Genomic DNA, 12413 nt, shown 5'->3' with positions numbered 1-12413 from the left:
AATATCATTGTATAATAAAAACGATTCTGAGCGAAAACGGTCGGTCAGCCTATGATATTACCAAGTATATTTGATGATATTGTTGTGAATAAAGTAATTTATATATAACCTATTTACGTGGAGACTTGTTTTAAATTTTCAATCCTTAGCCATAAAAGTTAAACATTTTACACATTTTTAACTACAAATTAATTAATAAATTATAAATTTGATAAATGTTGTCAAAATTTGAAATTTAAATGCTTATAAAAAAAAAATTGTTCCTATATATTTTTAATATTTTTCAACTTCTATTAGAACGATATATCAGGAGCCTTCTATTAAATTTCCAAGCTTTTTTACTCAACAGATAAAATTTTATTGATATTTATAGAAAAAAAAACTAAAAAAATTTAAAACTGACAATGTCCGTTATTAAAAAACAAATAAAATATAAAAAAATAATATAATAATTTTATTATGGTGAAGGTAAATTACATAGATTCAATACAAGTTATGTTATTTTAGGTTTACTGAAGAAAAAAAATAAAATAATAAGCACCCAAGTTACATACTCGGTTACCCTAAATAATTCAATAAATATATATTTAATATACGTGTGTAAGGATTTTATTATCATTCACATAAATATAACATATAGTATTTAACATTAATTGGTGGAAGATTTTATAAATAATATTGTAATCAAAAAGGGGAAATAAACAATTATACTATAATATAATATATTTGACTTACGTTTTTACACATCCAATATTATAATTTTAGGTAAATAAAATATTCTCTAATTATATTAACTAAAAAAAAACAAAATGTAAGTAAAATAATGTAAATTTCATTATAATTGTAAAATGTCATAAAATATATATAATAAAATTGTAAACTTTTATAACAATAAGATTTTAATCAAATGTAAAACGTATGTCCAAAATTGTAAAATCAACTATTGTTAACTATTGGACTTAAATATCATTGTTAAAAATTCTTAGCTTTTACAGGCTAATAACCTTTTTTTTTGGCAGGGAGGTGTAAAGGAATAGCTTTACGTATTAATATATAATATGTGTGGGTAACCGATTCACTTGTTAGTATATAATTGTTACTCAGGCAAAAGTGTTTATCCTTGAGATATGACCTCGAAGCAGTGAAATATTATATTCTATATATTTTAACATTTCGGGAACCAATTAAAATACACATTTGGTAAACTAATCAAGAAGAGCGGACAACAACAGATTTGCCATTACGAGGCGGCAGTTTCATTCATTGTGAGAATAACATCTTCAAGGATACCGAGGTCCACGCGCCGACCAGATCAAAAGAGCCGACATCATATATAGGGACGCCAGGAGCACAGCATAATCCGATGTACCTGGACCATCAACACAACGCCACTAGCCATATACAAGACGACTACTACGACAAACGACGACATTATATATTTTTTCTGTTATAATAAATAACATTGAAAAACAAAAGTAAAAGTAACAAAAGAATGTTTGGCAAAAAACACGTCTAAAATACTATGTCGCGCGTGTGTTAGACAAAAACAGAAAATCACGGTATCGAATCCCCTTAATTCCTAACTATACAGGACAACCCGAAATATATTCATTTTTAAATGCATGCGAAGTAATTATAAATACGGTAGACTCAGAACAGCACCATTTCATGTTAAAAATGATAGCAGCTACTAAACTATCAGACACAGCTTTTAATTTAACCAGATATAACTATAGAATGGGGCGATATGAAAATAATATTGTTAGACGCGTTCGAAACTCCCTACGGAGCAGCTAACTTACAAATCGAATTAAACATAGTAAAAATAAAACATAATGAAACCATATGCGCGAACAATAATAGAGTAGAGGAAATATATCGGAAACTATGTACTTAACACAGTAGCCATAGACAAAACACTCACCGAAGCAAAAATATTACGTGACAATATTAGGGAACAAGCGTTAGTCAGTTGTATAAACGGTTTAAGCGACCAAATAAAATTCGAAGTAAAAACAAAAAAATCCTACTACTCTCGAACAAGCAATGCAATTCGCGTTAATTACCGAAAAAAATATTCGTACATAATACAATGATGTACAAAAGATTTTCCGCGCAAATAATACGTATAGCAATAAAAATACGCATCAAAATAGACAATTTAACAATAATAATCAAAACACAGCGTATAACACTATCGTAATAATAACAATAATAATAATATAAACAGAAACAATACCTTTTTTTTTTTTAGATTCTGAGTGAAACAATGAATGTATTGATTTTACAATGATGTGTGTTTTTTTTTTTATTTTTTTATTTTTGTGTCTGTGTACACGATAAGTAGTCGAAATAATGCTTCGATTTTCGACTTCAGTATCTTGTTCGATGGGAAAGTGAATATCGTTGGTGCATTGGGGAGGTCAAAATTTTAATTTCCCAGTAGTTTTCAAAAGCGATGTGAAAAACAAAAGAAAAATTAAGGAAAAACGGGAATTTTTACGCAAAATCGATTTTTAACAAAATCGATTTTGGTTATTGGTGTAACTCTAAAACAAATGACCGTAGATGCATGAAATTTTCACTGGTTGTTTATATTTGCATTTTCTATACACAATACAATTTTGAAAATAATTTGACTTTTTTTGAACTGTTTACGGACATTGTCAGTTTTCAGTTTTTTTAAATTTTTTTTCTATAAATATCAATAAAATTTTATTTGTTGGGTAAAAAAGCTTGAAAATTTAATAGAAGGCTCCTAGGTTATTGTTTCAAAGGCAGATGAAAAAAATTAAAAATCCTTAGTCACAGTTTTTTTTTATACACGTTTAAAGTTCAAATTTTGACAAAATACGGAAAAATCACGAAAAATAGCAAATTATTTTGATGAGAATTCATAAAAATTTTTCTTTTTAAATCTAAGATTTGAAAATGTAATATAAGATTACTCATAAGTTTGTCTACCTTTATCAAAAAAAAAATGTCTAGAAGAAACTTAATTTAAATTTTTATGAGCGTCTGAAATTTATATTTTTACAACATTTGATATTTACTCGATTTCTCATGTAACAATTTTCTTATTTTATTGTAATTAAAAAACGAATGACTGTAGATACTTGAAAATTTCACTGAATGTTTATATTAGCATTTTCTATACACCATAAAATGTTGAAAATATTTTGACTCTTTTTGAGCTGTCTACGGACATTGTCAGTTTTCAATTTTTTTAGTTTTTTTTTCTATAAATATCAATAAATTTTTATTTGTTGGGTAAAAAAGCGTGAAAATTTAATATAAGGCTCCTGATATATCGTTCTAATAGCAGTTGAAAAATATTAAAAATACATATGCACAATTTTTTTTTATAAGCATTTAAAGTTCAAATTTTGACAACATTTATCAAATTTATAATTTATTAATTATTTTCTGGTTAAAAATGTATAAAATGTTTAACTTTTATGGCTAAAGATTGAAAATTTAAAACAAGGCTCCGAGTAAATAGGTTATATATAAATTACTTTATTCACAATAATATCATCAAATATACTTTGTAAAATCATAGGCTGACTGACCGTTTTCGCTCAGAATCGTTTTTCTTATACAATGATATTATATCATTGAATTCAAATTTAACACCATCCATTACAGTGACCCACTTGTAACCTACTGTACAGCAGAGCGACATCCACTTATCCACCTTTTTTTTATTTATTATTTAAAATACATCTACAATCTATACAGTTATTTGTACAATAATTAGATTTGATAAAGGAAAGAATATAAAATTAACGGCGAATAATAGGATTGGAAGTTATCCATTGATAACACCCAGCAAAAAGAAACAATACCTACGATAGGAATACTAATAGAAACCCAAATCCGAGGAACAACAATTTTAATGTTAGGCGTTGTCATACGTGCAACCGCGAAGGACATTTTCCATCACAATGCCGAATGAACAATGTCGCGTATATAATAGTAGACCACCCAATCAGAATAATTTCACACGTCCACCGACTAATTATAATGCAGGGAGCGAATCATGCACTTACTGCAACAAACCGGGACACAATATAGCCGTCTGTTAATTGTTATAAAAAACAAAACGACGAGCAACGTAATAATAATTCGGGAAACGAGCGGACATCTCACGTGACCCCCGGATCAATCATACATCCGTGGACCCATCCGAGATTGTTACCCCGTTATATTGACAGAAATAAACAACAATAATCATATAAAATGTAAATCACCCGCCTGTATAGATAGGGAATTAGAATTTCTAGTCGACACAGGAACTGAAGTAAACATAACAAAATAAAACAATATTTTAGATAACAAGGTAATTGTGGATAAGACAGTAAACTTAAGGGGAATTAACGACAAAATAATACAAACAATAAGCAAGGTTACAATACCTTTGATAATCCAAGGGCAAGAAATAAATACAGAATTTAATTAAGTTGACGAAAACATTCCAATAAGGAAAAATGCAAGGCTGGGCATTAACGAGTTAAAAAGTTAAAGTTAAGTTAAAAAGTTAATTTTATTTTTAACTTAACTAGTTACTTTTGGCTTTTCATTAACTTAACTGTTAACTTACTAAATTTCTTTCTTAATTAACGTGAAATTAACGAGTTAATTTTTCATTTTATGAAAAATAAGTTAAGTTAATTTATTTTGTTTTTAATTTTATAATATTTCACTATTTCAGTCTATTTCGTTTTTATGTCAAAAAATATGTACCGTAAATTGTTTAAAGTTAAAAATTTATATCATTCAAATCTAACTTATATGGAAATACTGTATGAAGTATTAACACTATATCCTATAATTTAGTTTTGGGTTGGAAATAAATTAAGTATGATAGCGTTGTATAAACAAATTAACATTTTTTTAACTTAATAAAAAGTTAACAAAAAGTGTGTATTCACTTTTAACTTAACCGAGTTGACCTAGAGTTATATTAACTTTTAACTTTTAACTTTTTTGTTATTGGTTGATTGAATAAAATAAAAACTTATTGAATTGTAAAAGACGTGTATTAAGATTTTACTCTGGTGTATAAATTATAAGTCCAAATTATAATATAATTCTGGTGCTGAGTGTCGTGAAGATGCTTGTGATGGCAATGAGTGAACACGTCTGATTACAGGCCGTTTTAGGTCTGCTTTTATAAGGGTTTCCTACTCTTTTACCTTCCCCCTTGCCTATCGACTTATCCGTATTTGCACACCGTGTGCTATCTACATCCTGCACGCTAATAACGCTCTATACATATGTATATACATATATTTACGTACGTTATATATATTTATATGGTCATTTCCCTTTATTCTATATTTGATTAGCAATTTTGGATATTTTATGTAGTCTTTTTAAAATATTACTTATTAAATACGTGACTGGTGGTTCACAATAAGGGATTGTTCAATTTACCTCCTTCATTATTTTAACTATGTACCTGTATAGTTGGTAATTGATAGGTTTATTATTATGTTCGTTTTCTTATTTCTATTATTCCTTATACCAGTTACCTATGTTCATTATTTGCTATACGTTGTAATATTATATTTTTATTATTCATTATACCTATTACCTATGCTCATTATTTAGTAGTAGTAAACGGATATTATCCGTTACAATACCATGAAAATGTTAAAGATTTATGTTTAAGCTTTTAAACATAAAGTCTTTTTTTTTAGAAGGGAGGTGTTACGTACCCACGTACCCACAGCGATATTTCTTCAAGACCTACGGACGCCATGGCGCTGTGGTTTTCTTCGACTTCTGGTATCTTCCGGGAGGTGAGAAAACTAGTGTTGTATATTCGCAGAAAGCTGAGAAAATTCCTTACAAAACTATAGTAGTCTACTAATTTTCGCGATTTTTTACGACGCCTTACTGACCTGCCGAATGCGTGGACGGCGATATTTCTTCACGACGTACGGACGCCGTGGCGCTGCGGTTTTCTTCGACTGCTGGTACCTTCCGGGAGGTGAGAAAACTAGTGTTGTATATTAGCGGAAAGCTGAGAAAATTCCTCACAAAACTATAGTAGTCTACTAATTTCCGCGATTTTTTACGATGCCTTACCGACCTGCCGAATGCGCGGTAGTCGATTTTTCATCACGACGTACGTGTGCCGCGGCTCATTGACCGTTAGGTATTCTGGTGTTTTCCGGGAGGTGAGAAAACAAGTGTTGTATATTGGCGAAAAGCTGAGAAAATTCCTTACAAAACTATAGTAGCTGACTAATTTCCCCGGTTTTTTATGATGCCTTACATACATGCCGAATGCTTGGCCGGTGATTTTTCATCACGACGTACGGGTGATGCAGCGCATTGACCGTTCGGTGGGTTTCTTCGATTTCTGGTGTCTTCCGGGAGGTGAGAAAACAAGTGTTGTATATTGGCGAAAAGCTGAGAAAATTCCTTACAAAACTATAGTAGCTGACTAATTTCCCCGGTTTTTTATGATGCCTTACATACATGCCGAATGCTTGGCCGGTGATTTTTCATCACGACGTACGTGTGCCGCGGCTCATTGACCGTTAGGTATTCTGGTGTTTTCCGGGAGGTGAGAAAACAAGTGTTGTATATTGGCGAAAAGATGAGAAAATTCCTTACAAAACTATAGTAGCTGACTAATTTCCCCGGTTTTTTATGATGCCTTACATACATGCCGAATGCTTGGCCGGTGATTTTTCATCACGACGTACGGGTGATGCAGCGCATTGACCGTTCGGTGGGTTTCTTCGATTTCTGGTGTCTTCCGGGAGGTGAGAAAACAAGTGTTGTATATTGGCGAAAAGCTGAGAAAATTCCTTACAAAACTATAGTAGCTGACTAATTTCCCCGGTTTTTTATGATGCCTTACATACATGCCGAATGCTTGGCCGGTGATTTTTCATCACGACGTACGGGTGATGCAGCGCATTGACCGTTCGGTGGGTTTCTTCGATTTCTGGTGTCTTCCGGGAGGTGAGAAAACAAGTGTTGTATATTGGCAAAAAGCTGAGAAAATCCCTTACAAAACTATAGTAGCCGACTAATTTCCCCGGTTTTTTATAATGCCTTACCGACCTGCCGAATGCGCAGACGGCGATATTTCTTCAATACCTACGGACGCCATGGTGCTGTGGTTTTCTTCGACTGCTGGTATCTTCCGGGAGGTGAGAAAACTAGTGTTGTATAATGGTGGAAAGCTGAGCAAATTCCCGACAAAACTATAGCGGTCCACTAATTTTCGCGATGCCCTACTGACCTGCCGATTGCTCTCCACTATAACTCTTATAATTACCTACGCATATTATATTATATTATAAAATACTATTATTAATAATAAATAATAATATTATATTATTATAATGTATTATATTTTAACATAACAGTATAATATATCGTTTTATAACATTATAACATAATAATATATTATATTATGTATTATATTACTGAATATAATATACAACGCCATCTATGTGGATTATATGAGTGGTTATAACTTGGATGAGGAGCATACCATAGGCAACTCATTGTACAAATCATCAATGGCCTATAACAGGGATGGGCAACTCAAAGTTACTATAGGGCCAATTTTTAGAAATTTAAAATATAGCGGGCCAGAGCATAGAAAGCAAAAAAAAAAAAAAGGTCATTCAAAATATACATTTTAAATAGCATTTATTTTGTTTATAATGAAATAGGACATAGGTAATACAAAAAGCGTTATTGAAAATAATAAGTTTTCTTTTGAGATCAATTACATCACTCTCTCTTGCATCAACAATGTATTTTTCATATTTGGACAAATGATTTGTCATGTAATGTCTTTTTAAATTATATTCTTTTAAGACCGCAATAATGCTTAAACAAACTAGACAATGAGGTTTTTTTTGTGTGTTAATAATAAATAAATAGTCATTCTCCCATGAAGTATTAAAAGTTCAATTTTTATCATCAATTTTACGCTTTTTTGCGGACATTATTAGGCACTACAAAAAACGAAAACAATAAATTCAACGACAGCACGACACGAACGATACGAAGAAACTGATATAATTAAATAGATCGGTACAAACAGCTATGGTTAAAATCTATACGTATCTATACGTGTGTATATACCTACTATAACTATATTGTGACATTTATACATTTAATAATGTTCAATACCAGATAACAATTATTGTATCGATAAGATAGATTATACACTATACCAGACATTATAGATTATAGAGTATAGACGATAAAGTTTAAAATTGTATACCTATACCTAATGCAATTTAAAAATGTAGCGCGGGCCAGATAAAAAAGGCTTGCGGGCCGTCAGTTGCCCACCCCTGGCCTATAATATGTGATATTCCTTATCAATGGCTATGTTGATTGCCAACTTCAGACTCGTACCAGACCATTTATATAATATTATCATCGAGATAAAAAATACACTTTTCGGTATGACGTGTATTCTTTATCTTGATGGTATACAATATCTTAGTCCGTGTTTATTATCTATATCTGTGTTTTGATAAATCTAGTATCTACGGGCGACAGTCGTCACCAATTATTTTTGTAAATCATTGTGCTTAACATTGTATCTGACATCTGTACGTGGCAGTTCCATTTATTGTTTACATTGTACACTTTTTTTAATACAATAAATATCAAGCAGTAAAGACATTTTTAAGTGGAACAATGAACAAACATTATAATACAATGAAATGTTTCGTAAGAAACATGTGTTTTAGGATCATAAAAATCCGATTTCGCAGAGACAAGTCGAAAATAAAACGAAGTCATAATTGAACTGCAACAGGTAATTTTGAATCAATATCTTACTGTTTAACATAATATAGGCGGTACATTTTTTTTGATTACAAACAATTACAAAAAAATTAATAATTACAAAATCACACGTACCTATCCATATTACCAATTTATTATAATTTATTTCAATAAAAATTGTTGATAGTATATTTTTTTTTGTTAAAGGCAGGGATCAAGTTTACGAGGATACAATAATCATGGTTCGCATTTAAATCTTAATCATTTTCTATGGACAAAAATACACCACATTCTACACTGAGTAGGTTCTGTAAGTATAGATAATATATAGACATTCGCATATTGTTATCAAATAAATACCTAATAAGTTGTATAATGTATAAATCATAATGCAAATACCTATTGGGCTTAGCATACTATCTTGTCACAAAATGCGTCCTGTACTGTAATATCAACGAAAATGTCTTACGCGTTCGATGTTGATCTACACGGTACATTTCTCAGAAAAATTAATGTGTTTCTATTTTGCTTTTCGATTCGCCAGCTTCGTTGTTTTAATTCTCCATTAGTTTCAGTGGTGTTTATAATATGTTATCTGAATATACACATTTCCTCAGACAATTGTGCAAATACGCTACATCCATAACAATAATTTCAGCCTTCTCTAGTTCTAATAAAAAAGGTTAGGTTACTCTTGATTATTGTTCCAACTAGATTCACTTTCCCACTAGAAAAGTTAAAAATTAAAGCATTATTCCGGGTACTAGTTGTGTACACAGACACAAAAAATAAAAATAAATACACACCATTGTAAAATCAATACATTCTTCTAAATCAGTGGTTCTCAACGTTTTTTCATTCACGTACCCCATTACCACTCACCACTATTTCATGTACCCCAAATATCAATTTTGAATATAAATATTATAGCGATATAATTTTATCGCATTAATAACATTAAATCGCAGACTCTACTTTGTAATCAGTACACAATTATTAAATATTTCGTTAATAGCAAACTATTTCAGTTACATTAAATTTCACTTTTTCCGCCATTACTCATTTTTTTTTTCGCGTACCCCTTGAGATCATGCCACATACTCCTAGGGGTACGCGTACCCCAGGTTGAGAACCGCTGTTCTAAATATTCATCGACCCGTTCAGAATCTAAAATGTTGTCACGCTATAACAAATCTTTATAGAACTATATTATTGTGATTCATAACTATTTTTTTTAACTATTAATTTTTAATTTTAACATGTTAGTTTGAACACATTTTATTAAAAAAATTACATGAATAATTTTTGTTTTAAAATATCATGTTTTTTGTTATTCATTATAAATTTATTGTACAAACTTTTTAGATACCCAGAAGTAAAACGTCGATTGTTGGATAAGATGAGTATTCCACATTCACATCTCATACTGTTAATCAAGGTTTCAATGACCAAAACAAAAAGTCATCTATTACACCTCAATTTACACATAAAACTCCAGCAAAGAAATAATAAGTTGACAATGAAGATAATATTGATTTCCTCTGCCAGCACTGAGTGCAATTCAATATGTATTTGGTTATAATATTTCTAGAACCGACAGAGGCATGTTTAAAACAGAACTTGCTACAGAATATAAATATTATATTATACTATCTAGGTACCTTATTTACCATAACGATTTTCTATTTCTATATTTACTTTTCACTCTTCACTGGTTTTCCTGTTCTTAATTCTGATCCCCTCTCAACAAGTACAAACAACTGTAATTTTCACCAATTTGAGTTCACTTATTATTTATACTTTTATTTCCAATAATTTGTACATTTTTTGCTTTTAGTAATATTTTGTATGTTTATTTTTATACAAAAATGTGTGTTTATTTACTTAACTAAATTTTTAAATTACTTTTATATTACTTTCTGTTTTATTTATTATCTTGTTTAATTAAAATATGTATAATTATTATTTTCTTATTTCTATTGTGTTTAGATCATTATAATTTTATATTTTTAATAGAGTATTTTCACTAAAATTTTTTTTTATGAAATTTAAATTTTTTCTATTTATTATTACATCCATAACAATAAGTAGAAATTATTTGTATTTTGTTATTTTAAAATATTAAATTATATGTTTGTAATACGGTGAAACTTAAATTTAACAAAATTATCTGTTTTACAAAATATTTTTGAGAACCATGACTTTTATTGTTATCATCGTAAATTTATCTCTGTATAACAATTTTGATTATTCTATATAACAAATAAACTATTCAATAACAAACCTATAAGTGTTGTCACTATCAAATATTTAATATTGTTCTAAAATACCTACAATTTTATTGTTTCCGATATAGATAAGACAGTGGTAGGCAAGGCAGTTAATTTTACTGCAGTTCTGCAGTTCCAATATTGATGTAAACGATCAAATTTTCCGTAATTTTTCTATTATTATATTTATTTTTGATTCAGATAATAGTTGACAATATTACTAAACATTCCAGGAATAAATGTTATCACTTTATTAGCAGAAAGAAAAGAGTTCGGTTTCAAAATAAAAATAAATTATAATTTATGACTTACGACTATAAAGTTAATGACTATATAGGTGAGATGATTGTACATTTGTACATAATACTAAAATATAATAGGTCTATAATCACTAGGTCTATGATTGTAAAATATATACATATGAATTGAATATGGTTAAAAAAAAATGATAAAAAAAACTAACGTTATATGTAACGCACTACTTTATTAATAAAAAAGTAATGTAACATAATAAAAATAATTTTAGGTAACGCAAATGTAATTTAAATAAAATATTTGTTGTAACGAGTAACATAATTTCATTACTTTTTAAAGTAATTTACCCCACAATGCTATTTAGATTGCTATCAAATAACTAATATATAAATTTGATCGATTTAGAACCTTTTGAGTTCCTTCTGGATAACTCTTAAAATAATGGACCTTCATGGTTGTATGTAAGCTTGGATTATAGAGCATTGATCTTTAAACCTGTGTGTATCAAAAAGTAAAATTTTTGAAAAATCGATTTTGCACCTTTTGATTCTGAGCCCACGATGATTAAACAGTATAACAGAATTTGTTTTATATAAATTATTTTTAGCAAGAATATCTAAGATAGGATTATAAGATTTAATAAAACATCTAATTTTTTTTTTATTAAAAGACAAAAGTTAAAATAATATGTTTCATATTTGTTAATAAACTTAATGTTATTCAACAAATTATAAGATTATACATTCCTTTACTGTTGTCTCTTGCTATTTCATTATTATTATTTACTATCATTATTTTGATGTTTATTTGAGTTCAAGATAAAGATATATAAGATTTGACTCAGCTCAACTTTTTGATGTACTAGATAAAATAATTATAAAATCTTTTATTTGTGTATAACTGTCATAATGTTGTGCAAATTTTTAATCATCTAACAAATGATATAAATATGTATATTAGTAGTTACATTAATACATTTTATATATATAATACAATGTAGGTATTATGATATTATAAATTACTAATGAGAATTTTATTTATTTAATAATTAAATGTTTAATATTATGGAATATTTTAATTTTTCAGTTGGGTAAAACGAGATTCTTA

The 12413-nt window shown here is 29.0% G+C and overlaps 1 long non-coding RNA gene across 1 annotated transcript; it reads left to right on the top strand.

The window, feature by feature from the left end:
* Positions 1-8499: 8499 nt before the first annotated feature.
* LOC132936239 (uncharacterized) lies at positions 8500-10802 on the top strand. Its single transcript, XR_009663433.1, has 3 exons — positions 8500-8812; positions 8989-9091; positions 10147-10802. It is a non-coding gene; the product is annotated as an uncharacterized LOC132936239 (long non-coding RNA).
* The last annotated feature ends 1611 nt before the right edge of the window (positions 10803-12413 follow it).

The sequence above is a fragment of the Metopolophium dirhodum genome, chromosome 1 (genome assembly GCF_019925205.1).
Source record: "Metopolophium dirhodum isolate CAU chromosome 1, ASM1992520v1, whole genome shotgun sequence".
NCBI classification, from domain to species: Eukaryota; Metazoa; Arthropoda; class Insecta; order Hemiptera; family Aphididae; genus Metopolophium; species Metopolophium dirhodum.
This window is presented reverse-complemented; position numbering and strand designations above follow the sequence as displayed.